The sequence below is a fragment of the Oncorhynchus masou genome, chromosome 2, assembly GCF_036934945.1.
Source record: "Oncorhynchus masou masou isolate Uvic2021 chromosome 2, UVic_Omas_1.1, whole genome shotgun sequence".
In the NCBI taxonomy this organism is placed as follows: Eukaryota; Metazoa; Chordata; class Actinopteri; order Salmoniformes; family Salmonidae; genus Oncorhynchus; species Oncorhynchus masou.
This window is the reverse complement of record NC_088213.1, coordinates 46,399,345-46,427,288: the sequence shown is the minus strand read 5'-3', so window position 1 is coordinate 46,427,288 and position 27,944 is coordinate 46,399,345.

Genomic DNA, 27,944 nt, shown 5'->3' with positions numbered 1-27,944 from the left:
AGGAGGGTGACGTGTGGGCCCAATAGCTCAACCAGTCACGAACAGCAGACGGGACGTACAGACGCCCAGCGGAACACTGGACAGGAGTGGGCTCTGCACGTAACGCCTGCTCACTGTCCGTGTAAGGCTCTCACACTACCGGTGCCACTAGGCAGGAAACGGGGAGTATGGGAGTGGGATCCATGTGCCGCTCCTTTGTGTCATACAGCCGGGACAATGCTTCTGCCTTCGATCTGGGAGCCTGGTCTGTAAGAAAGGGTAAACAAAAATCGGGTGAAAAACATGGCCCACCTTGCCTGGTGAGGGTTCAGTCTCCTCGCTGCCCAGATGTACTCCAGATTGCGGTGGTCAGTCCAGATGAGAAAAGGGTGTCTAGTCCCCTCAAGCCAATGTCTCAACACCTTCAAGGCCTTGACGACAGCCAACAACTCCCGGTCCCCCACGTCATAGTTTCGCTCCGCCGGGCTGAGCTTCTTCGAGAAGAAGGCGCAGGGGCGGAGCTTCGGTGGCGTACCCGAGCGCCGAGAGAGCACAGCTCCTATCCCAGCCTCGGACGCGTCCACCTGCACTATGAACGCCAAAGAGGGATCCGGATGGGCCAGCACGGGAGTCGAGGTAAACAGAACCCTCAGGCGACTAAAAGCCCTGTCCGCCTCAACTGTCCACTGCAAGCGCAACGGGCCCCCTTTCAGCAGTGAGGTTATGGGATCTGCTACCTGACCAAAACCCCAGGTAAACCTCCGGTAGTAGTTGGGAAACCCTAAGAACCACTGCACCTCCTTTACCGTGGTGAGAGTTGGTCTCCCTGCGCACCGCCCCTCCCAGCTTATTGGGCATCGGAGAGGGGGTGCGGTAGAATGGAACCACCGGACCTCGATCAGAACCTCCGCGGGTAGCCAGCAGGTAGTCAGCAAGTCCACCAGCTGGTTGAACATGAGGGTGGTGTCTCTGCAGGCCAACTCCCGATGGATGTCCTCGCGCAGACAGCAGCGGTAATGGTCAATCAGGGCCCTGTCGCTCCATCCCGCGCCAGCAGCCAGGGTCCTAAACTCTAGGGCGAACTCCTGGGCGCTCCTCGTCTCCTGCCTCAGATGGAAGAGGCGCTCACCCGCAGCTCTACCCTCGGGTGGGTGGTTAAAGACTGCCTGGAAACGGTGGGTGAACAACTCAAACTGGTCCAACGGTGCATCTCCCTCTCTCCACACGGCGTTGGCCCACTCCAGGACTTTCCAGGTGAGGCACGAGACGAGGGCGGACACCCTCTCATGGCCCGATGGAGCCGGGTGGACGGTGGCCAGGTATAGTTCCAGTTGAAGCAGGAACCCCTGGCAGTTTGCAGCCTCTCCGTTGTACTCCTGGGGCAGGGAGTGGAACCAGGTGGAAAAGGGGAGCTCAGAGAAGACCCCGGTTGTGCTTGTGGAGGCGCTGGAAGAACTCCCTGTCCCTCCCAGCGGTCCATAGTAGAGGTTGACCGATTCATTTGGGCCGATTTCAAGTGTTCATAACAATCTGAAATCGGTATTTTGGGACGCCGATTTTGCCTTATTTTTTAAAAATCCTTTATTTAACTAGGCAAGTCAGTTAAGAACACATTCTTATTTTCAATGACGACCTAGGAACGGTGGGTTAACTGCCTTGTTCAGGGGCAGAACGACAGATTTTCACCTTGTCAACTCTTGCAACCTTACAGTTAACAAGTCCAACGCTCTAACCACCTGCCTCTCATTGCACTCCACGAGGAGCCTGCCTGTTACGCGAAAGCAGTAGAAGCCAAGGTAAGTTGCTAGCTAGCATTAAACTCATCTTATAAAAAACCGTCAATCAATCATAATCACTAGTTATAACACATGGTTGATGATATTACTTGTTTATCTAGCGTATCCTGCCTTGCATATAATCGATGCAACGCTGGGGAATGATTTAACAGAAGCGCATTGGCACCTTTCTTAAAATCAATACACAGAAGTATATATTTTTAAAACCTGCATGTTTACAGTGCCTTGCGAAAGTATTCGGCCCCCTTGAACTTTGCGACCTTTTGCCACGTTTCAGGCTTCAAACATAAAGATATAAAACTGTATTTTTTTGTGAAGAATCAACAACAAGTGGGACACAATCATGAAGTGGAACGACATTTATTGAATATTTCAAACTTTTTTAACAAATCAAAAACTGAAAAATTGGGCATGCAAAATTATTCAGCCCCCTTAAGTTAATACTTTGTAGCGCCACCTTTTGCTGCGATTACAGCTGTAAGTCGCTTGGGGTATGTCTCTATCAGTTTTGCACATCGAGAGACTGAAATTTTTCCCCATTCCTCCTTGCAAAACAGCTCGAGCTCAGTGAGGTTGGATGGAGAGCATTTGTGAACAGCAGTTTTCAGTTCTTTCCACAGATTCTCGATTGGATTCAGGTCTGGACTTTGGCAAAAGGTCGCAAAGGTCGCAAAGTTCAAGCGGGCCGAATACTTTCGCAAGGCACTGTATCTAAAATAAATCCAGGTTAGCAGGCAATATTAACCAGGTGAAATTGTGTAATTTCTCTTGCGTTCATTGCACGCAGAGTCAGGGTATATGCAACAGTTTGGGCAGCCTGGCTCATTGCGAACTAATTTGCCAGAATTGTACAAAATTATGATATAACATTGAAGGTTGTGCAATGTAACAAGAATATTTAGACTTAGGGATGCCACCCGTTAGATAAAATACCAAACGGTTCCGTATTTCACTGAAATCAACGTTTTGTTTCTCGAAATGACAGTTTCCGGATTCGACCATATTAATGTGTGTTATTATGTTATAATTAAGTCTATGATTTGATAGAGCAGTCTGACTGAGCGATGGTAGGCAGCAGCAGGCTCGTAAGCATTCATTCAAACAGCACTTTGTGTTTTTCCAGCAGCTCTTCGCAAGCACAGCGCTGTTTATGTGTAACGGTTTTCTTTAGGTGAAGGAGTCGGACCAAAATGCGGCATGGCTATTGAGATTCATGTTTAATAAAACAATTGAAACATGAATCAATACAAAAAACAAACGTAACGTGAAAACCGAAACAGCCTATACTGGTGCAAAGTAACACAGAAACAAGGACAATCATCCACCAAAACCCAACACCAAACAGGCTACCTAAATATGGTTCCCAATCAGAGACAATGACTAACACCTGCCTCTGATTGAGAACCATATCAGGCCAAACATAGAACTAGACATGTAACATAGAATGCCCACTCATACCACACCCTGACCAAACAAAACATAGAAACATACAAAGCAAACTATGGTCAGGGTGTGACATTATGACTTCAAGCCTATCAGCCTAATGTCTGGTGTTACCGATGTGAAATGGCTAGCTAGTTAGCTGGGTGTGTGCTAATAGCGTTTCAAATGTCACTCGCTCTGAGACTTATAGTTATTCCCCTTCCCCCGCGGCTTTTGTGGAGTGATGGGTAACGCTGCTTCGAGTGTGGCTGTTGTCGATGTGTTCCTGGTTTGAGCCCATGTAGGGGCGAGGAGAGGGACGGTAGCTATACTGTTACACTGACAATACTATAGTGCCTATAAGAACATCCAATAGTCAAAGGTATATGAAATGCAAATGGTATAGAGAGAGAAATAGTCCTATAAATACTATATTAACTACAACCTAAAACCTCTTACCTTGGAATATTAAAGTCTCATGTTAAAAGGACCCACCAACTTTCATATGTTCTCATGTTCTGAGCAAGGAACTCAAACGTTAGCTTTTTTACATGGCACATATTGCACTTTTACTTCTTCGACACTTTGTTTTTGCATTATTTAAACCAAATTGAACATGTTTCATTATTTATTTGAGGCTAAATTGATTTTTATTGATGTATTAAGTTAAAATAAGTCTTCATTCAGTATTGTTGTAGTTGTCATTATTACAAATAAATAAATAAAAAGTCTGATTAATCGGTATCGGCTTTTTTGGTCCTCCAATAAATCGGTATCGGTGTTGAAAAATCAGTCGGTCGACCTCTCGTCCATAGTCCGGACAACGCGGTCCATGGCGGTGCCAAGATGGTGAAGCATTGCTGCGTGCTCCCGGACACGCTCCTCCACCCCATAACCGATTTCATAGACAGGTCAGTGATTCTGTAAGGGTCCGTGCTGGTGTCAGGGAAGTCAGGCGCAGGAGATAGAACTTGGTATAAATGGAGCAGTTTAATAGGTGCTAAAAAAACGAAAACCAAAAAATACAAAATAATACAAGTGGGTAAAAAACCCGTCAGACACCAGGACAAATATTGCACAATGCTTACAAACAAACAATCACCGACAAGGACAATGAGGGGGAACAGAGGGTTAAATACACAACATGTAATGAATGGGATTTAAAACCAGGTTTGATACAAGACAAGACAAAACCAAAGCAAAATGAAAAGAGGATCAGTGATGGCTAGAAGGTCGGTAACTTCGACCGCCGAACGTCGCCCAAACAAGGAGGGGCCAACTTCGGCAGAAGTCGTGACAAATACATGGTTTTAACATCTACCGAAAAGACAGAAATGCCAACGGAGGTGGTGTTGCGGTCTATATTCAGAACCACATTCCTGTAAAGCTTAGAGACTATCTAATGTTAAATATTGTTGAAGTAATATGGCTACAGGTTCATCTGCCTCACCTAAAGCAAATTCTTGTGGGAATCTGCTATAGACCCCCAAGTGCTAGTAAGCACGCACCCATTAAGAAAATGACTGTAAAAACGGTTAAATCCCCTTGGATTGATGAGGAATTGAAAAATTGTATGGTGGAGAGGGATAAGGCAAAAGATATGGCAAATTAAGTCTGGCTGCCCAACTGATTGGCAAAAGTACTGCAAATTAAGAAATCATGTTACTAAACTAAATAAAAACAAAAATAAACTACACTATGAAACGAATATAAATTATATAAAGAATGATAGTAAAAAAGCTTTGGGGCACCTTAAATGAAATTTTGGGGAAAAAAAGCCAACTCGGCTCTTTCATTCATTGAATCAGATGGCTCACTCATCACAAAGCCCACTGAAATCGCAAACTACTTTAATGACTTTTTCATTGGCAAGATAAGCAAACTTTAGGGATGACATGCCAGCCATAAACGCTGACACTACACATCCAAGTATATCTGACAAAATTCTGAAAGACAAGAATTGTACTTTTTGAATTCTGTAAAGTAAGTGTAGAAGAGGTGAAAAAAGTATTGGCACTGGGGTCTGACAATCTGGATGGAAAATTACTGAGGATTATAGCTGATGATATTGCCACTCCTATTTGCCACATCTTCAATTTAAGCCTACTAGAGAGCGTATGCCCTCAGGCCTGGAGGGAAGCTAAAGTAATTTCACTACCCTAGAATAGTAAAGCCCCCTTTACTGGCTCAAAGAGCCGACCAATCAGCCTGTTACCAACCCTAAGTAAACTTCTGGAAAAAAATGGTGTTTGACCAGATACAATGCTCATTCACAGTTTTAAAAAATTGACAAAAGAATTTCAGTATGCTTATAGGGAAGGACACTCCACAAGCACAGCACTTACACAAATGACTGATGATTGGCTGAGAGAAACTGATGATAAAATTATTGTGGGGGCTGTCATGTTAGACTTCAGTGCAGCTTTTGACATTATCAATCATAGTCTGCTGCTGGAAAAATTTATGTTTTATGGCTTTACATCCCCTGCTATAATGTGGATAAAGAGTTACTTACCTAACAGAACACAGAGGGTGTTCTTTAATGGAAGCCTCTCAAATATAATTAAGTTAGAATCCTTCCCTAGAGTAGCTGTTTAGGCCCCTTGTTTTTTTTCCAATTTTTACTAATGATATGCCACTGACTGAGTAACACCAGAGTGTCTATGGATAACTTAACACTATACACGTGTGCTACTACAGCGACTGAAATGACTGCAACACTCAACAAAGAGCTGCAGTTATTTCCAGAGTGGGTGGCAAAGAAAAAGTTAATCCTCCGTGGATGTACACAGAGCTAATATTAATAATATGAATGTCAATCTCTCCTGTCTGAAAGTGGAGGAGAGATTGACTTCATCACAACTTTTATTTATGAGAGGTATTGAAGTAAAACCTGACATGTTGAATGCACTGAGCTGTCTGTCTAAACTACTGGCACACAGCTCAGCCACCCATGCCACAACAGGTCTCTTCACAGTCCAAGTCCAGAACAGACTATGGGAGGCACACAGTACTACATAGAGCCATGAGTACATGGAACTCTATTCCACATCAAGTAACTGAAAAGTACAATTATATTTAAAAAACAGATTAAAAAAAAACACCTTATGAAACAGCAGGGACTGTGAAGCAACAAACATTGGCACAGGCACATCGACACACACACGATAACATGCACATGGATTTAGTACTGTAGATATGTGGTAGTCGTGGAGTAAGAGCCTAAGGGCACAGTGTGTTGTGAAATCTGTGAATGTATTGTAATGTTATTGTCACAAACGTCATAGTGAGGAGACCAAAGCGCAGCGTGATGCGAATCCATTCTTTTAATGTAAGACGAAAATAACACGAAGTACACTAAACAAACAAAACGAACGTGACTGCTATAAACACTGAGAGCAAACATGCAACATCACATAGACAAAAACCCACGAAATACCCAAAGAAGACGGCTGCCTAAATATGGTTCCCAATCAGAGACAACGATAAACAGCTGCCTCTAATTGAGAACCAATCTAGGCAACCATAGACATACATGAACACCTAGATGGTAAACGAACCCATAAACCTACAAAACCCCTAGACAGTACAAAAACACATACATCACCCATGTCACACCCTGACCTTACCAAAATACACTTCTCAAAAAAATAAAGGGAACACTTTATTCACAACACTTTATATACAACACAATGTAACTCCAAGTCAATCACACTTCTGTGAAATCAAACTGTCCACTTAGGAAGCAACACTGATTGACAATACATTTACATGCTGTTGTGCAAATGGAATAGACAACACATGGAAATTATAGGCAATTAGCAAGACACCCACAATAAAATAGTGGTTCTGCAGGTGGGGACCACAGACCACTTCTCAGTTCCTATGCTTCCTGGCTGATGTTTTGGTCACTTTTGAATGCTGGCGGTGCTTTCACTCTAGTGGTAGCATGAGACGGAGTCTACAACCCACACAAGTGGCTCAGGTAGTGCAGATCATCCAGGATGGGACATCAATGCGAGCTGTGGCAAGAAGGTTTGCTGTGTCTGTCAGCGTAATGTCCAGAGCAAGTAGGCGCTACCAGGAGACAGGCCAGTACATCAGGAGATGTGGAGGAGGCCGTAGGAGGGCAACAACCCAGCAGTAGGACCGCTACCTCTGCCTTTGTGCAAGGAGGAGCAGGAGGAGCACTGCCAGAGCCCTGCAAAATGACCCCCAGCAGGCCACATATGTGCATGTGTCTGCTCAAACGGTCAGAAACAGACTCCATGAGGGCCCGACGTCCACAGGTGGGGGTTGTGCTTACAGCCCAACACCATGCAGGACGTTTGGCATTTGCCAGAGAACACCAAGATTGGCAAATTCGCCACTGGCGCCCTGTGCTCTTCACAGATGAAAGCAGGTTCACACTGAGCACGTGACAGACGTGACAGAGTCTGGAGACGCCGTGGAGAATGTTCTACTGCCTGCAAAATCCTCCAGCATGACCGGTTTGGCAGTGGGTCAGTCATGGTGTGGGGTGGCATTTTTTGGGGGGCCGCAGAGCCCTCCACGTGCTCGCCATAGGTAGCCTGACTGCCATTAGGTACCGAGATGAGATCCTCAGACCCCTTGTGAGACCATATGCTGGTGCGGTTGGCCCTGGGTTCCTCCTAATGCAAAACAATGCTTGGCCTCATGTGGCTGGAGTGTGTCAACAGTTCCTGCAAGAGGAAGGCATTGATGCTATGGACTGGCCCGCCCGTTCCCCAGACCTGAATCCAATTGAGCACATCTGGGACATCATGTCTCGCTCCATCCACCAACGCCACGTTGCACCACAGACTGTCCAGGAGTTTGCGGACGCTTTAGTCCAGGTCTGGGAGGAGATCCCTCAGGAGACCATCCGCCACCTCATCAGGAGCATGCCCAGGAGTTGTAGGGAGGTCATACAGGCACGTGGAGGCCACACACACACTACTGAGCCTCATTTTGACTTGTTTTAAGGACATTACATCAAAGTTGGATCAGCCTGTAGTATGGTTTTCCACTTTAATTTTGAGTGTCACTCCAAATCCAAACCTCCGTGGGTTGATAAATTTGATTTCCATTGATCATTTTTGTGTGATTTTGTTGTCAGCACATTCAACTATGTAAAGAAAAAAGTATTTAATAAGAATATTTAATTCATTCAGATCTAGGATGTGTTATTTTAGTGTTCCCTTTATCTTTTTGAGCAGTATATATAAAGAAAACAAAGAATACTCAGGTCAGGGCGTGACAGTTTTTAAATTGTATAAACTTGCCTTAATTTTGCTGGACCCCAGGAAGAGCAGCTAAATGGGGATACATAATAAATACAAAAAGATGGGTCCGACCACCTTTAGTCAAATAATAAATGTCTTATAAATTAGGGTTATTTTAGATGACACCTAGCTATATAGTTAGCTAGCCAACTATAGCTATTGTCATTTTGCTATGTTTTTGGGGAAGAACATTGTTTGTATCCATGAGCTAGCTAGCTTTTTTTATGACCAGCACTGTAGGTGCGCGAGACAATTTTACCAGCATCATAGCATTCGTATCGATGAATCGTTGTGACATATGAAATAGTAAGTGTAATCAATGTGTAATACCTACGTATTAAAAATGTATGAACACGTTAAATTATTATGTGACTTGCAGTCATATTCAGGTCCTCATTGGTCAACCAGCTTATTTGACACGTCAAATAGTGTTTCGTTTTTTTTTAGACATGCAAAGACCCAAACGGCGTTCCCATAGAAATCCTGGTTGAGAATGAAACTACTGAACAAAATGAACAAAGAAACAGCACAGCAAGTCAGTGAAAGAAATATGTTTTGATTACATTTTACTGGTAATGGGGACAAACGTAAATGGCAACAAAATAATTTTTGGGTCAGTGTGGTGTGTGTGTGTGTGTGTGTAACCTTAAATTTAACTAGGCAAGTCAGTTAAGAACAAATTCTTATTTACAATGACGGCCCGGACGACGCTGGGCCAATTGTGCGCCACCCTGTGGGACTCCCAATCACGACAGGATGTGATACAGCCTAGATTCGAACCAGGGACTGTTGTTACGCCTCTTGCACTGAGATGCAGTGCCTTAACACCCACACATGGACACAGTGGTCTAACTATTTAACTGTACGAGAATGCTTAAAAGGCTGCTAAAATCTTAAATATTGGTATCAGGTTTTTTTGGGGGCAAAGGAAATATCAGATCTCGGTATTGGCCAAAAATTTTAAATCGGTGCATCACTATTTTTTACTTTTCCCTCGCTCTACATTTTTCATTAAACTTTTTCACATCAGACGCTTTATCTGGACATGGTTCTACAGGACCTCCACCAGCCGAAGCTAAGCATCACGACTTCCGCCGAAGTCGGTCCCTCTCCTTGTTTGGGCAGCGTTCGGCGATCGACGCCCCCGGCCTTCTAGCCATCGCCTATCTACTTTTCATTTTCCATTTGTTTTTTTCTGTGTCTTACACACCTGGTTTCAATCCCCCAATTACTTGTTATTTATTTAACCCTCTGTTCCCCCATGTTTGTTTGTGAGTAATTGTTTATTGTATTGCGGTCCGTATTTGTGGCCTTGTATTTATACAACGTGTATTTTGATATTTTTGAGTAAAATTGCTTTCATTACTCATATATGCTGCCCTGCGCCTGACTCATTTCACCAGCTACACACAGACGCTTCACACTAAGTAGTAACATTAACATTATGCAATTTAATTGCAGTCGCTGTACTCATAATATACTGCAGAACAATGGCCTTATGGTAAAGATAGCCGTGCTACAAGCCCAGCTTCAGACAAAATTGTTAGGCAAGGGTAATTTAAGTGTAGGAAAGGATAAATCAGCTTCTGTGCCACCAATAAGTACAGATAGTAGTATAAATCCCTCACACAGTCCACGCAGCAGGACAATTTTCTCATGGCTTCTGGAAGGAAATGCTGTCAGAATGCTTAACTGGTGTCTCTCATTCAGCCAACAGAAACTGTCAACCGGTTCTCCGCATTAAGCAACGAGTCAGAGTCAGAGGCCAAGCCTTCTCAGGTCTCTCCTCTACCCGTTACAGGGTCTGAGCCGTCGAAGCCCCCCACCATTAGGCTGGACAATAGAACAAGTCAAAATTCTCCACGGCTGAAAAACGGCAGAAGAACATTGGCTAAGCTAGAACACTAGCGTGAACCCATAGCTAATTAATGGGATTGAACATTCGCAGAGCCTGTTTTGACTGGAGTGATACTTAGAATTCCATTTCGCCTAAATGACACAAAGAAATGTATCCTTTTTATTTTAACACTACAATCTGTTCGTTGGACGAAACCGGAAAAAAAGAACTTGTTGTCAGGATTTGGCCAGGGTTGTTCCGGGTTTTGGTCACTAGATGCCCCCATTGTGCTTTTTGACCTTATGTTTTTTCCCTTGTTCCCCATTATTATTTGCACCTGTGGTTTCCCCTGATTGTATTTAAACCCTTAGTTTCCCTCAGTTCTGTGCTCTGTGTTTGGTTAGCACTGTTTTTGTTTTTGTCCTTGAGCCCGTTGTTCTGTGTATTCCGGTGGATGCAAGTGTCTCTTGAGGCTTTTTTTGTGCTATTCCTACCAGATTTGCCATTTTTGTATTTAAGGACTTCTCCTTTTTACTTTATGGAATCGTCTTAAGTACTGCTGTGTCTGCCTCATCTTCTGGGTTCTGCTGACATTCGTGGCTCAGTTGGTTAAGTGAACTCCGGAGACCCAGGTTCGTCGGGTCCTGACAGAAACACAGAGCCAAAATGAACAAGGCAGCCAGTTCCCAGGACCTTTTTGCCATGCTGTCCCACCACCAGGAGACTGTCCAACGCCACGAAGCCGCCTGGTTCAGCAAGAGGCCTTAATGTAAATATCTTCTGTCGGAGATTTGTTCATTTATCTGATTGTCTTACCCCGGACAGTTCCCGTCCCAGTACCTAGTTAAATAAAGCTGTAAAAGGTGATCCAATTTATATAATAAAACCTTGGTGTCAACTGATGCTTATATCATCACCCTCGGAAAAAAATGGATGCCCATAGTTCCTGCTGTGAAAGAGTCTTTGCTGAGGAATACACATTGTGAGATGGTTTGTCAGCCAAAAATCCACCAAGACTGGCATGCCTCTCCATAGGAAAACAATGGTGAAAGGGACACTATCCAAGATGAACTGGCACTCGGGAAACCGTATTTTGGGGCCTCACGCATTGACCATTTGATGACAACCGTAGACCTCTAGCCCCTATCAGTCCCAGCCCAGACTTACATAATTAGATTGGAAAGGCTGAGAAGATTCTCGCTGATTAAAATGGATATTACAGACCGGGGGAAATAGGAAACATAACCTCCTCCCATGCATCATTCCAGTCACCCTCTCCTGGGAAAACAACTCTGGAGGAGTAACTTCATGGATTGTCTGGGCAATGGGCAACCTCTACATTGAACCCATGAGATACATTGGATGGAAGACAATGAACTTTCATTTGATCTCCTGTTCCGAGTTCCCTCTCGTCCTTGATACCCCTGGCTTCACAGCCATTCACATCACTGGTCTGTGGGCACTATCAAGCAGTGGGGTCCATGAGTATTTTCCAGAATTCCCGAGTTCACCAGGAATTGATCCTTATATTTCCCATACAGTATTTTCCAGAAACTCCCGAGTCTTTAGAATCCATCGACCTGGGAGTTACCATGACCTCAAACTGGTGTTTAGCAAACAGAGGGCCACCATGCTACCACCCCATAATGTTTTGTTTGTTTCGGATCTTTTCCCTATCTTGGATAACTATGGAAGCAATGCGTCCACACCGGGAGCAGGTCTCATTACCAACACCGGGGACTCAATGCCATAAGTAACCATTAGGCATTGGCCACAGTGAGCGCTCCAGGAACAAAAGCTGGGCATACCAATCAGAATGTGACGGAAGACCGCTTTCAACACGCCTTGGTCACTATGAAACTGATGCCCTTGACCAACGCCCCAGCGGTGTTCCAAGCGCCATAAACGATGTGCTTAGGGATATAACATATTTGTGGTTTTTGATGACATCCTAAAGCTCCCTCAGGCTCAAGTTCAAAGCCTCCTGGACAGCCATCTGTACGTTAACGGAAAAATGTGAACGAGTTTCTGGGATTTGAAAAGTCAAATGGACCCCAGGAAATAAAATGGCCCAAAATAAGGAAGTTCAGCGTTTCCTGGGCTCTCAAGTTCATCAAGAACTTCAGCTTTTCTTCAGCTTTAACCAAGGGTGCAATGCAAGGTTTTTCTCAGATTTTGAGACGGCCTTCCAAATATGCTGCTCCCATCCTGATACTACCACGGATGAACCATTTGTGGTTGACGCATCAGAGGTTGGTGTTGGAGCTGTTGTCTCAGAGGGGTGAAGACAAGAAGCTTCATGCTTACCCCAAGAGGAACTATGTGGGGGCGTGAACTAGCGGTTAAGATGGCATTTGGAGACACTGGCTAGGGGGCATTTCAAGTGCTTACGGCAAAAAACATTTTCACAAAAACCAGATAACCAAATAAATAAAATCATTTACCTTTGAAGAGCTTCTGATGTTTTCAATGATCGGCCCGGGGAGACGGATCTCAGCTAGCGAACCGGACCCGAAGGAGGTCCTGCCAATCGGTTGTTTGTCCCCAAGGCAGTGAGGACTCAGGTCCTTCTGTGGGGGCACTCCTCTCGCCTCACCTGTCATAGGTCGCAAGTTCATCCAGCGTAAGTTTTGGCCTACCATAAGAGAAGACGTTGCGTCAATGCCTGTGTGTGCCAGGGCAAATCTTCTCACCTCCGCCCTCAAGGACTCCTTCACCCTTTACCTGTTCCCCACAGACCCTGGTCCCATATCTCATTGGACTTTATTACTGGACTTCCTCCATCCCATGGCAATACTACTATCCTAGTCATAATCGACAGGTTTTCAAAGGCGGCCAGGTTCGTCCCTCTGACTAAGTTACCTTCTGCCAAGGAAACGGCTGAGTTGGTAATTAATCATGTGTTCCAGCATTCATCAAGATATGGTTTCTGACAGAGGTCCCCACGTAAGGTTTTGGAACTGCCAACTTTTCTGGATCTTAACTAGTCCAATAATGAATCAAGAGCTGGAAAACCCTCCGATGTATGATCGTGACAACCCGTCCACATGGTTGTTTGGGGAATCACATCCTCCTACACTGGTATGTCCCCGCACGAGTGTTTTCATGCTCCTCCATATCAGAGTGCCTTCATTGATATGCAGTTTGTGGAAGAGCTTAATCTTTGCTTTCCTCCCGGGCCTCTGCCCCGGCCAGAGATCCACAAGAGACTTACCTCTACGGGTGGAGGCAAGCTGTCCCAAAAATACATCGGTCCCTTCAAGGTGCCAGGAGAGTTAACCCAGTTTCTTATCGCCTACACTTACCCAGATCCCTTAAGATTAATCCCACATTTCACATTTTATTGTTAAAACCTGTTGTTTTTCTCCCTTGTCCCGCAGACAGACTCCGCCTCGTGTCATTTGAGGCCACACCATCGGATAAATGTGGTGCAGCGGTCCTGGCAGTATCTGGTGGACAATCTTCCAATGATCTAGGTTCCTGCCAAAGACATCCTGGACCCTGATCACGTCAGTTCAGGGCCCTCCATGCTGGCAGAACAGGAGCCGTTTAGGGGGGGTCAGGAAGGGTTGTTCCGGGTTTTGGTCACTAGATGAAATGGGCAGGCTGATTGTATTTCTTATTCCTCAGTTCTGTGCTCATTCACAGCCATATAAGGAGACAATGGAAAACAGAGCCTTTTCTTTAAAATCCTGTACTCTGTGTCATGCCTCATCTTGCTCTGGGTTTGCCTGAACTATTCGTGGCTCAGTTGGTTAAGTGACTGTTTCTCACTCCGGAGACCCAGGTTCGTAACGGGTCCTGACACTTGTGTAGAAAGTAAACATCTGCACCTTGGGGTGGCAGGTTGTTAGTGGTTAGACAACAAAAGTTTGCTAGATGGAATCTAAGAGTTTAAAAATTCGTTATGCCCCTGAACAAGGCAGTTAACCCACTATCAATTGTAAATAAGAATTTGTTCTTAACTGACTTGCCTAGTTAAATAAAGGTAAAAATATTTATATAATAAAACCTTGGTGTCAACTGTGCTTCTACTGATAAAAATGGTGCCCAACAAAATATACACATTGTGAGATATTTGTCAAAATAACTGGCATGCCTCTCCATAGGAAAACAATGGTGGGAGTTTCAATCAAAAAAAATTTGATGACAAATAGCGCTGCCCAGACTTACATAATTAGAAAAGAGAAGATGATTAAAATGGTTAATAGAACATAGGAAAACAATGGAGGAGCTGGCAGGATGACAAAATGCTTATATTTCCCTAAAATATGGGAGGTTCCTGCAGCTGAGCAGGAAATATGGTCATAGTTGGTGCTTATGAAACTGGGATGAAAAATGCCCTAAAATAAGGCCTGCAGCTGGGAAATATGGTCATATTATGAAACTGGGCTCTACGTGGCATGCAATAAACAAAACATTTTTATCAGAAAAAAGCATTGTTAAAAATGTCATGCGTCCAGCCTACCACCAATAGCTCTGACAAATTGAAAACCCTAGTGATTGGCGACTCCATTACACGTAGTATTAGACTTAAAAGGATCATCCAGCGACCATACACTGTTTACCAGGGGGCATAATTGGCCCTCTTTCTGGGACTCACCCACAAACAGGACCAAGCCTGGCCTGCTGAGGAGTGACAGACTTCATCCTAGCTGGAGGGGTGCCCTTATCCTATATACGTATAAACACAGACAGGGCTCTAACTCCTCTAGCTCCACAATGAGATAGCCAGTCTGCCAGCTTAGTGGAGTCTGCCACTAGCACAGTCATTGTAGTCAGCTCAGCTATCCCCATTGAGACTGTGTCTGTGCCTCGATCTTGGTTGGGCAAAACTAAACATGGCGGTGTTCGACTTAGCAATCTCACTGGAATAAAGACCTACTCCATTCCTGTCATTATTGAAAGAGATTGTGATATCTCACATGCCAAAATAAAATAGGGTTACTTAATGTTAGATCCCTCACTTCAAGGCAGTTAGTCAATGAACTAATCATTGATCATAATCTTGACGTGATTGGCCTGACTGAAACATAGCTTAATAAGCCTGATGAATTTACTGTGTTAAATGAGGCCGCTCTTCCTGGTTACACTAGTGACCATATCCCATGCGCATCCCACAAAGGCGGAGGTGTTGCTAACATTAATGACAGCAAATTTCAATTTACAAAAAAAAAGACTGCGTTTTGGTCTTTTGAGCTTCTAGTCATGAAATCTATGCAGACTACTCAATCACTTTTTAGAGCTACTGTTTACAGGCCTCCTGGGCCGTATACAGCGTTCCTCACTGAGTTCCCTGAATTCCTATTGGACCTTGTAGTCATGGCAGACAATATTCCCATTTTTGTGACTTTAATATTCACATGGAAAAGTCCACAGACCCACACCAAAAGGCTTTCGGAGCCATGAGTTTTGTCCAACATGTCTCTGGACCTACTCACTGCTACAGTCATACTCTGGACCTAGTTTTATTCCCTGTGGAATAAATATTGTGGATCTTAATGTTTTTCCTCATAATCCTGGACTATCGAACCACCATTTTATTATATTTGCAATCGCAACAAATAATCTAGTTAGACCCCAACCATGGATCATCAAAAGCCGTGCTATAAATTCTTGGACAACCCAAAGATTCCTAGATGTCGTTGCTGTCTGCCTGGCCGGTTCCCCTCTCTCCACAAGGATTCTCTGCCTCTAACCCTATTACGGGGGCTGAATAAATGGCTTACTGGTGGCTCTTCCATGCTGTCCTTAAGTGGGGTGCGTCACTTGAGTGGGTTGAGTCAATTACGTGATCTTCCTGTCCGGGTTGGCCGTAGGGGTTCATGTGTTCATGCCGTGGGGGAGATCTTCGTGGGCTATACTCAGGGTAGTAAGTTGGTGGTTTGAAGATATCCCCCTAGTGGTGTAGGTGCTGTGCTTTGGCAAAGTGGGGGGGGGGGTTCTATCCTGCCTGGCCCTGTCCGGGGGTATCGTCGGACGGGGCCACAGTGTCTCCAGACCCCTCCTGTCTCAGCCTCCAGTATTTATGCTGCAGTAGTTTGTATCGGGGGGCTAGGGTCAGTCTGTTATATCGGAAGTATTTCTCCTGTCTTATCCGGTGTCCTGTGTGAATTTAAGTATTGCTCCCTCTAATTCTCTCTCTCACTCTTCCCTCCCAGAGGACCTGAGCCCTTGCCTCAGAACTAGCTGGCCTGATGACTCCTTGCTGTGCCCAGTCCACCTGGCCGTGCTGCTGCTCCAGTTTCAACTGTTCTTCCTGCGGCTATGGAACCCTGACCTGTTCACCGGACATGCTACATTGTCCCAGACCTGCTGTTTTTCGACTCGCTCTCTCTAGAGTACCTGCTGCCTCTAACTCTGAATGCTCGGCTATGAAAAAAGTCAATTGACATTTACTCCTTTTGCACCCTCTACAACCACTGATTATTTTGACCCTGCTGGTCATCTATGAACATTTTAAGATCTTGACAATGTAGCAAGTGTATCGATAAGCCTGCCTTTTTATTATTAGCAGCTCCTCGTGCCTATTTGACATGAACATAATATTTATTAGAACATACTGTTTAGTAGCAATGCATGCAGGAAGCAACGAATATCAACATACTAGGTGCACGTATACTGAGAAGCCATTATCTAATACATAATAGTTTTTTTCAGCTATTGTCAAACACGTGGGTCTAAAATTGCAGGTCTAAAATTATGATTCTATTCTTCAATATCATGGAGAGAATTCGTACTAGAAAATCTGAAATGAGTATGATATCCTGGCAAATAAAGCATACAAAATGTTCTACATTTCACCAAAGTGTCGGAGGACACACTGTCTAGCTAGCTAGAGCACGATGGTACAAGAAAATCCTCATAGGTCTCACGGTCACGGCCGGTGACACAGCCTGGGATTGAACACGGGTCTGTAGGGTGAGGGTGCGTGTGTATGATAGTGATATAGAATATATGTCATAGATTCCTTTTTCATGATCACAATCTTATGAAATCCGAACCCAATAGCTGTCCCTCAACCATTCAAGACCCCTCCCACAGCCCCCCCCCCTAAAGGGGAAAAGGAAAAGACAGAAGATAACAGCAAACAATGCAAAAAATAATGCATAATCATTTAAAACAAAGGACATCAAGGACAACTGAAATCATAACAGCAATGCCAAATGTATATGTTTGTGTTATATTGGGCAGACAGACCAGTTCCTTACCTCCTCCCGCTGCCTCCTCCATTTTGGGGGTAATGCCATACAATTCTAATAACTTCATGAAGGACATAAATGATATTGTATGATATTGTTCGGTTTAGCGTCCCAGAAAGCAAAATATTTTTTGCTCATATGATTTGAAAAACTAATCATCAGCAGTAAGCAGCGCCGTAAGTAAGTGAGTAAACTGAGATATGTCTAAGGAGTTAATCAGGGGAATTCTTCCATAAATAGACAGGTACGTACCACTCCATGGTTGCAGGATCTTATCTATTTTTACAAGTTTTCTATTGAAATTCAGTGTGGAGAGCTTATTGATATCTTTTGTGATATGAATAACCGAGTATGTCTACTTCACCATCAGCCCATTTCATAGGTAAGCTGCAAGGTAATGTAAAAGTTTTATTTTTTTAAGGATCCAATACGTACTAGTGTACACTTATCATAATTAGGTTTTAGTCCAGAGAGTACAGAAAAGTTATCTAGATCTTTAATGAGACATTGCAGGGATCTAGCTTGCAGACTTAACATAAAACTTGAGTCATCGGCATACATGGACAACTTTGTTTTTAAGCCTTGGATTTCTAATCCTCTAATGTTGTTATTGGATCTGATTTTAATAGCAGCATTTCGATGGCCATAACAAATAGATATGGTGACAGAGGACACCTTGCTCCTCTTGACAGTAAATAATGGCTACTTCTCAGAGTTTTGAATTATTTTACACCTGTGGTTGCTATACATTATTTTTACACCTTTTTAAAAGACAATTACAGAAACTGAAAATATCCAGGCATCCATTCTTACTTTATCAAATGCCTATAAATACCATTCCTGGCCTCTTATACGTTTCATGATGTTCTATTATTTCTAGTAGTTGTCGTATATCATCTCCAATGTATCGTCCATGCAAAAAACCTGCCTGATCAGGATGAACAATACCTGGTAAAACCCTTTTAATTCTGAGTGCTATGCATTTTGCATCACAACATTGAAGTGTATTTTTTTATTATTTGTTTCAATATCCATGTTTTGATTGATTAATTAATCTTCTGCTACTCAAATAAAAGTTACTTGGATTTACTGCACCAGGTACTGAAAGTGTTCTTCCAATTTAGATGATTTAGGTAGTATCAAATGTTAGTCATCCCAACCCTGGCAGTCATTCTGAATGCAGGTCGTGGGTGAATAAAAATTATAAATGTTGCAGATCCGCACTTTGGCTGGATTTCAATAGGAATTACATGACTTTGCAAGTCAGAATTATGTGTCTTGCAGGCCTGATGTGGTCTGTAAACCATGAGTTTAGGTTAAAACTAGACCCCCAAAACAAGGCGTTATGAACTATGTTGTGTATTATGTTCAATAATTACATTTTAACAATAACATATCACATAGGATTTTACTTGGAGGAGGTCACAGTACTGAAAATGAATGAATGCAACGACCATGTCTCTGTAACTAGCAAACAGTCAAGGATGGTATTGGTAACTAAAATTAACTCGAAAGGCATCTTGGGAAATATACAAATAAGGCTCAACTTACTTGCATAAAATAGTGTGTGGTTTTTCAAAGAAGCATCCAATTTAAGGTTATTCAAAAGAACCTAGAATGGTTACCCAATGGAATCACTCTTAAGAACCTTATTTGGTTCCAACCTGAACCTTTATTTTTAATAGTGTACTATAAAACTGTATTTTCGCATACCCATAATGCCTACTATGAGTACAGGTATTCAGTCACGCCTGTTGACTGGCTTCTGGTCCCTGTGATACGGGGGTTAAAGTTATATGCAGTAGAAGTATGGACACTGACACACCGTCCCTATAAAGCCTTACCTGAGCTCATAGACACTTGTTCGACAATGGGGTGTGTGTTTATATATCACATAATCAGTCCTGCCAACCCTGCCCAACTTTTAAGAGTACCAGACTTGTGCAGCAAATAGGAGATTTAACTCGCACTCGTAGCACGCGCCGAATTGGGGTTTTCTTCCCCTTGCGCGCATGCACACTGGTGAGTTTGTGAGTTTGATCGCAATTATAGAATTGTACCAAATCAAGTCTATAAAAGGTTTGAAATTGATAAAATCTCAAATCTAGTGCAAAGATATTTTAGAAGCATTGCATCTATAGCTAATACCAGACACTCATTCATCCTCCATCGCGTAATCTTCAAACATCCGACTCCATTTAATGCAAAGATGTTTATATTTAGTTTTGATTATACTTTTGTAATGCCTTTTGTGACGTGTATCATAATTACAGTTACAGTCTCAGGTTGCGTTATCCTCGTAATGTTACGTGGAAAATACAACTAATGGGACGCAGAATTAAATGTATATCGCACTCTCACAAATGCGACCATTATGTATTAATCTCCATGTCCGTTGACACAAACTCTGTACATGTCTGTGTGTTGCAGCTCGAGAATCGGGATGTTAGTTTTACTCAGTGGACCTATTCATTTCTGCATACTTTTAACTCGGATCTCGTTCATGGACAGAGAATTGCGTAGTTGGAACGCAAAACGTCTGCATAATATTCATGTCCAGTTAGCATGAAATAGAGGGGCATTTGAAATGGGGCGGTAGAGTACAACCAAAAACACACTACATTTCCCAGGATTCCCTGGGATAACAATGGCAGCTCACCTGACAATGTCCATGGCCTGGAGGATGATTTCTGATTGTCCACTCCAATGACCATCTTGGCTCCCGCTCTGGCGGCGAACATAGACAGGATGCCCGTCCCACAGCCCACATCTAGCACCACCTGCAGAATAGGAGGTAGAAGAGCACCTTTAATCCACAAAAGGAAACTTTCCCTTACATACACTTAGGTTGGAGTCATTAAAACTTCTTGTTAACAAACTATAGCTTTGGCAACTTGGTTAGAACATCTACCTGGTGCATGACAAGTCATTTTTCCAACAATTGTTTACGGACAGATTATTTCACTTATAATTGACTGTATCACAATTCCAGTGGGTCAGAAGTTTGCATACACTTAGTTGACTGTCCCTTGAAACAGCTTGGAAAATTCCCGAAAATTATGTCATGGCTTTAGAAGCTTCTGATAGGCTAATTGACATCATTTGAGTAAATTGGAGGTGCACCTGTGGATGTATCTCAAGGCCTACCTTCAAACTCGGTGCCTCTTTGCTTGACATCATGGGAAAATGAAAAGAAATCAGCCAAATTGTAGACCTCCACAAGTCTGGTCATCCTTGGGAGCAATTTCCAAACGCCCAAAGGTGCCACGTTCATCTGTACAAAAAATAGTACGCAAGTATAAACACCATGGGACCACGCAGCCATCATACCGCTCAGGACGGAGACGTGTTCTGTCTCCTAGAGATGAACGTACTTTGGTGTGAAAAGTGCAAGTCAATCCCAGAACAGCAGCAAAGGACCTTGTGAAGATGCTGGAGGATTTAGGTACAAAAGTATCTATATCCACAGTAAAACGAGTACTACATCGACATAACCTGAAAGGCCGCTCAGCAAGGGAGAAGCCACTGCTCCAAAACCGCCATAAAAAAGCCAGACTAAGGTTTGCAACTGCACATGGGGACAAAAATTGAACTTCTTGAAGAAATGTCCTCTGGTCTGATGAAACAAAAATAGAACTGTTTGGCCATAATGACCATCGTTATGTTTGGAGGAAAAAGGGGGATGCTTGCAATCCGAAGAACACCATCCCAACCGTGAAGCACGGGGGTGGCAGCATCATGTTGTGGGGGTGCTTTGCTGCAGGAGGGACTAGTCCACTTCAAAATATATAGCATCATGAGGTAGGAATATTAGGTGGATATATTGAAACATGTCAAGACATCAGTCAGAAGTGAAAGCTTGGTCACAAATGGGTCTGCCAAATGGACAATAACCCCAAGCATACTTCCAAGTTGTGGAAAAATGGCTTAAGGACAACAAAGTCAAGGTATTGGAGTGGCCATCACAAAGCCCTGACCTCAATCATATATAACATTTGTGGGCAGAACTGAAAAAGCGTGTGCGAGCAAGAGGCCTACAAACCTGACTCAGTTACACCAGCTCTGTCAGGAGGAATGTGTCAAAATTCACCCAACTTATTGCGGGAAGCTTGTGGAAGGCTACCCAAAATGTTTGACCCAAGTTAAACAATTTAAAGGCAATGCTACCAAATACTAATTGAGTGTATGTAAACTTCTGACCCACTGGGAATGTGATGAAAGAAATAACAGCTGAAATAATAACTCTACTATTATTGTGACATTACACATTCTTAAAATAAAGTGGTGATCCTACTTAAAACAGGGAATTTTTACTCTGATTAAATTATAGGAATTGTGAAAAACTGAGCTTAAATGTATTTGGCTAAGGTGTATGTAAACTTCCAACTTCAACTGTAACTAGAAAAGGATTGGCTGATTAGCATGTTCAGAAGGGTAGATAGAAATGCATCTAATAGGGCTTTTGACCAGGGGTGGCCAATAATTTAGTCCCGAGGTCCACATAGGGACGCCACAGATCTTTTTAGGACCGATTTGTTCATCAATAGAAAAAGGGCAGGTATTTGAAAATTGTATACTGTAGGTCCATTATCATTTCGATATACTTTCTATGAAGTTAAGAGACGTCCAAGAGTGGCCTGCAGTTTCCAGTGCAATCAAAAACGCATATATATATATATATATATATATATATATATATATTTCCACACCAGAAAGTTGGAATAATACTGTGAAAATTAAGATAATGCTCTTTTAGTCTAAGCCTTTTGAAAAGACCACCTGATATTACTGCCTGTTTTGGTGGAATGGAGTTTTGGCCTACCTGGTGACATCTGAGAAGGGGCTATGATAAAAGGATTGAGCTACACACAAAACAGCAAAACCATATTCCTCGTAATACAATCCATTTTCAACTTCCCTCACAAATATTTCTCTGTCTGATATACTCCTATCCTCTGGTCTGGCTGGTCTAATGACATGGGTTCAAATCCAGCCTCCAGTCCTTTGACACAATCTCTCTATCTTTTCCCACTAACATATTTTTAAGAGATGCTTCTTTCTGGTTCGCTGAATGACCATACTGGGGGCGAGGTGCAGGAGAGGAGCCAGAGTGTTTATCACGATGACAGGGGTTGCAGCAGGTCGACATAACCCTCATCCACCGCCACCCCGATGACAGGGATAACAAAACCCAGTCCAAACCCTGCTTGTCTTCTTCCTGCAACCGTCCCGTTTCCAACCCATTCTCTCCAATCCCTAACCCCTTTGACTGGAAAATTGCTCCAGCACTCTTCACCATCCTCTTAAACCGTTTCCCCTCCTCTCCCCCCGGCTATCCTCTACCCCCTCCCTCGGGGCCTACCCGGTGGCAGCACATAAGGGATGGCCTTGGAGATGGACGCTGCCTGCTTCAATGACAGTGCAGGGTTGGGGGAGGAAGAGGGGCACTAAGGGGGTTGGTGTGCTCCCGTTATCAGCACTCCACAGTCCACAGCTGAGAGGCGCTACAGCACGTAATGAAGTCGCAGTGTTTTAAATCAAGCGCCGTCACTGCTATAGCAATTGTGAATTTATATTTTAAAACCCGCACTGCCGAGATCTTTGCTCACCTTGTCCTTGAACACTTCCGGTTTGAGGTATATGACGTCCCTGTAGCTTTCTGTGCGCACTTTATCCCGAAAGGAAAGAACAAAGGACATTCAGGTCATCCATTACCACGGACATAGAAAACATAATCATAGAGCATGTCTTCAGAAACAACATAACACACTGAAAAAAATTATCAAATCACCCGAGACCACGGTGTGTGTCACAGCCGGGCGTACGGTTGTATGTCTATGTGATGGAGAGTTCCCATGAAAACTAGAGGGGAGATGACCACAGGATTCTGGAGTGCCATGTTTGTATGTGTATCTCGTTGAATCAGAGCTGACTGGGGATTTGACTCCACAAAAAACGAGTTCAATGCTTGCTAGGCATAGAAATCTAAAGAAGAGTCGACTTATTCAAACATAGAAATAGAAAGGACTGGCTTCCTTTCAACCATTCCACATGGAATCTAGTTGGTCAGGGCTGGCTAATTAACCTGCCAATCAAATTCTTACGCTTTTCAGAGGGAGGCCCTTTACATACCCATGAAACACACATTTATCTAAAACTCACAACTTATCCTCACTGACTTTGGATGATGCCTTCGCATGCTTTTGGTGAGGTGACAGAAACCGAACAAAGTGATCAAATCTTTTGCCAAATTACAGTTAAATCCCATAGGAGCAGTTTCCCGGAAACAGAGATTCTCCATTGAGCTTGCTTTTAGTCCAGGACTAGGTATAAGAGCGTCAAGGAAACCCCCCTCATGGTGTTGAAATAAATTAATTGTATCTGTTCCAAAGACTGATCTGACATGACAGCTGACCTCATATTCATTAAACTAGGCTGACATGAGGAGGCGCAAAGGATCCTTGGAGCAAGGATGATTGAAAACCAGAGCTTCTAGAAATAGAGAATTGATTCTTCCAGATTCATCTTCAATAACTTGACCAGAGATGCAGATTAAACTTTGATGATGGGGCAGGGGAGGAAGTGGGAGGGTTAAATGGTGAGACTAAATTTCTCTTTCGCCCTGTCTTACGCACGCACGCTCTCTCTCGCACACACACAGTGTGATCCACTTTATGGCAGCCCGTAAAAGAGTTGACGATCTTCTACCGCAAACCTGTCACGTGGTTCCTCTTTCCTCCGAGGAAGGGTTTTTGATGAAGTTTAGTCTGACGTATATATAGTGCTAAGCACCAATCGGAGAGAGGGAACGAATCATGTCGAAGCACTGCGGTAAGTGAGAGAGGAATATAGGGTTGACCACATTCCTACCCACACACAACTTGCAATGCTTAAGAAGTGTGAAATATAAATCACCACATCTCAAAGCTCCACCATGTTATAGTAATGCTGATGTTTTGCATGAGAGCTCACTCCTTATTGCTGATTTGTCACTTTGAGAAAAGTGTCATGTTATCAACATCGTAGTTTGCATAGAGACGATCATTTTAATTTAATGCTACATCGAGCCTTTCACATAAACCGCACTGCTAAACCTGCGTCCCTCCTCTCTCTGCAGTGGCTACTGAGTTAAGAAGAAACAGCAGTTTAATAGAGGGCATCAGTGTATGCATACGTGCAGGCAGGCCATTGTGGCAGCGGACCTTAAGCATCTCTTCAAGGATGCTGTAGTGGCCATATGAGCTGAAGTAGGCCTCATCCTCGTCCTCCCGGAGCTCAACCACGGCACCCAAGGCCCCGGGGGCCCCGACCCAAATCTGCAATCAATAATAGACCCTGGGCCAGCAACCTGAAACAAATACCATTGTATTTTACAACAGAGTAGGATGAGGTTGCCCCTAGACCCTGATCTAAGGTCAGTTTTGCATTCCCCCCAATGGATTAAGGTTCAGATTGGCTGATCCTGGAGCAATGCGTACAGGCAACTTCTATCCGGAACATATTGGAACAGATTTACAGCAGCACAGTCACACACTTACAGCACAACCTTCCGACAGGACATAGCAGTAAATGGAAAAAGCGCATCTATACCCCCCCCTCTCTCTACCCCCCACTCTATGCAGTATTGGAATTCCCCCCCCCCCCTTCTCCTTTTCCTCCAAGTCAAAGGAAAGGCCTCACCAGTTCACTGAGTCCCCCTGCTGCCCGCAGATGGGAGGTGCAAGTGTGAGAATGAGAAACACCAGTGCAATCAAATGCAAGGATCCAGAGTGTGACCATTTGGTCGCAATATGCGACCCTTTGACTTGACTGTGCAAGTAAAAAAAAAAATGTATTGGTCGCATCAGTGCCAGCTGCAAATTCTAGGTGGTTACTTCACTCAAACCTGGTCAAAAAGTAAAGTCCATTACTCTGGCCTGATTCCTTAATGAAAGTGTCTGCGCTACCCCTGTACCAGTTTCACTGGTAGCTGCTGTGAAGAGAAACACACTCACTCCCTCTCCCACCAAGCACCCCAGGAGAGGAAGAGAAAATGTGTTTGATTGCGCAATGGAGTAACATACTATAATTTATGTCAGAGGTAAATACTATTTTATTTAAGGAACTATTAAAAGCTTAAATAAAATAATGCGTTTTCAATGGTGAGTGAGTGTTGTTCCTTACCCTTTTCAATGATAATCAAATTTTTGGGTTGCACCTCAACTCACATTGGTTGAGCACCTTCCACTACTTCCCCTTTCAATTTCTACCACGGTGGTGCATATGCTTCTCATATTTCTTCTGATAGAAACATTTAAATGTGTCCCTATCCATATTGGCCAATTCCCTCGAGTATAAGGGGTTAATGTAGTATTTGTATTTTTGTAATAATATCAGAAATGGTAGTAGTGGTGATGCTTATAACAGTAGTAGTCGCAGTAATTAACAGTAGTGTGGGCAGCACTGACTTGAGTTTGTGTAGGTCATCCATGGCTCTGACCAGGGCTTCCTCTGTGCCCTGGGCCCTCTTCTCTGCAGCCTGGGCCCTCTGCAGAATAGCATCAGGGGAGTAGCTGGTTTCACACTGGCCCCCAGTAGAGGGGCCAGGCAACATCCCCGTCACCTCACACAGTTCTTCCAGATCTAACAAAAGGGAAAGAGAAAAAGAGAGTGGGGGACTCACTTGAACACATTTAAAACACAGAAAGATAATGACTGCCTACTCTAACAGTACTGTGTACAATTGCATCTCTGCCAAACATGCAATGCTCCAAACCTCCTTTGTCTGAACCATACCAGTGACGTCATCCCATCCAAATGCCCAGTCAAATAATGCTAGATAAAAGAAAACAGCACTACAGTTTCACTGTTTATAGGAACAGCTTGCAGGCTTTGTTGGTTTTAAACAGGTTCAAGATCTTCTTTAAAACAACATTGGATATTGATGCAAAACACCACATCTGGTGAAAACATTCTAAATATACCTGTAATGCAGTTACCCTTTATCTGCACTTGATTAAATTGAGGCCTTTCAGTTGAACAATGAACCTGTGAATGCCAGTTCCTATCTGCAGTAAGGGGTCATCCTGTAAAGCTGGCCTCAAGTTCTCATCACTCTCCCAGGGAATTGAACACTCAGATATCGTAGACAGGCTCTGCCCACTGAACTTCTGCAAGCACACAGTCATAATTGTCCATGAACTTGGAAAACCAGGGATGTACTTGGCACGCCATAGAAAGGCGATCTGTTTTAACGTTAAGAAGTAACTGATTCATTTGAGGTTTGAGAACCTAAAATTCATGATTAATCAAATCATAGCTATAACGGATTTTTGTTTACATGGGTGTTGGAGAAAGCACACTGTATGCTTGCAATAATATCAGCAATGGAGCTTTCCACACAAGATACAGGCCCAAAGATAATTCTGAAGTTTTGGATCTTCCTGAAATTAAATCCCTGGAAAGGTCCTTTGGGGGGGAAGGATGTTTGGCATACATTTGAAATCCTTTGGTGGGTGGGCATCGCTTAATTAAGACACTACAATGATTCGTTTGTAGATACTACAAAGAAAGTGTTGGTGTCATTTGAAACCGTATCGGATGATCTGAGTACTGTTAAGATTAAGAATACAATTTCTTTAAATAAATGTATGGCTAATTAAAAACGACCCTTTCTAATTATAGTCATAACTATTATTTATTTTGGACACTGATTTCAAAAGCATGCCAAGCAATCTTACCGCAAATACCCTTTCTATGGATTTCCTTTCAGTAAGATCCGAAATATTATACACTGAACAAAAACAGACAACAGCTCTGGTGGACATTCCCGCAGTCATTCCTCAAAAACCTAAGACAACTGTGGCATTGTGTTGTGTGACAAATTTTAGAGTGTCCCCAGCACAATGTCCACTTGTGTAATGATCATGATTCATCAGCTTCTTGATATACCACACCTGTCAGGTGGATGGATTATCCATGTTGCGTTTATATTTTTGATCAGTATAACTAGCTTTGGGCACACCTGGCGCAGAATTGCCCAAAAGGTATTTCTAGCAGGTATTTTGCAATGACAATTTCTATAAACTGTCCAACTTCAATCTCAGCTTCGAGACAACTACACTTCCTATTGACAAGAAGCATGGATGAGATCTGGGTCATCACTTTTTTTTTACCTGGACCTTGCTTTGGCCAAAGGTCTACACTAATTTTATTGAACTAGGCAAGTCGGTTCGGAACAAATTCTTATTTACAATGACTGCCTAGGAACAGTGGGTTAAGTGCCTTGTTCAGGGGCAAAACGACAGATTTATACCTTGTCAGCTCGAGGAGTTGATCTAGCAACCTTTCGGTTACTGGCCCAAAGCTCTAACCACTAGGCTACCTGCCGCCCCATTAACCACTTCAACAAGCTCAACTCGATGCTCTATTAGGCAGTGTGTAG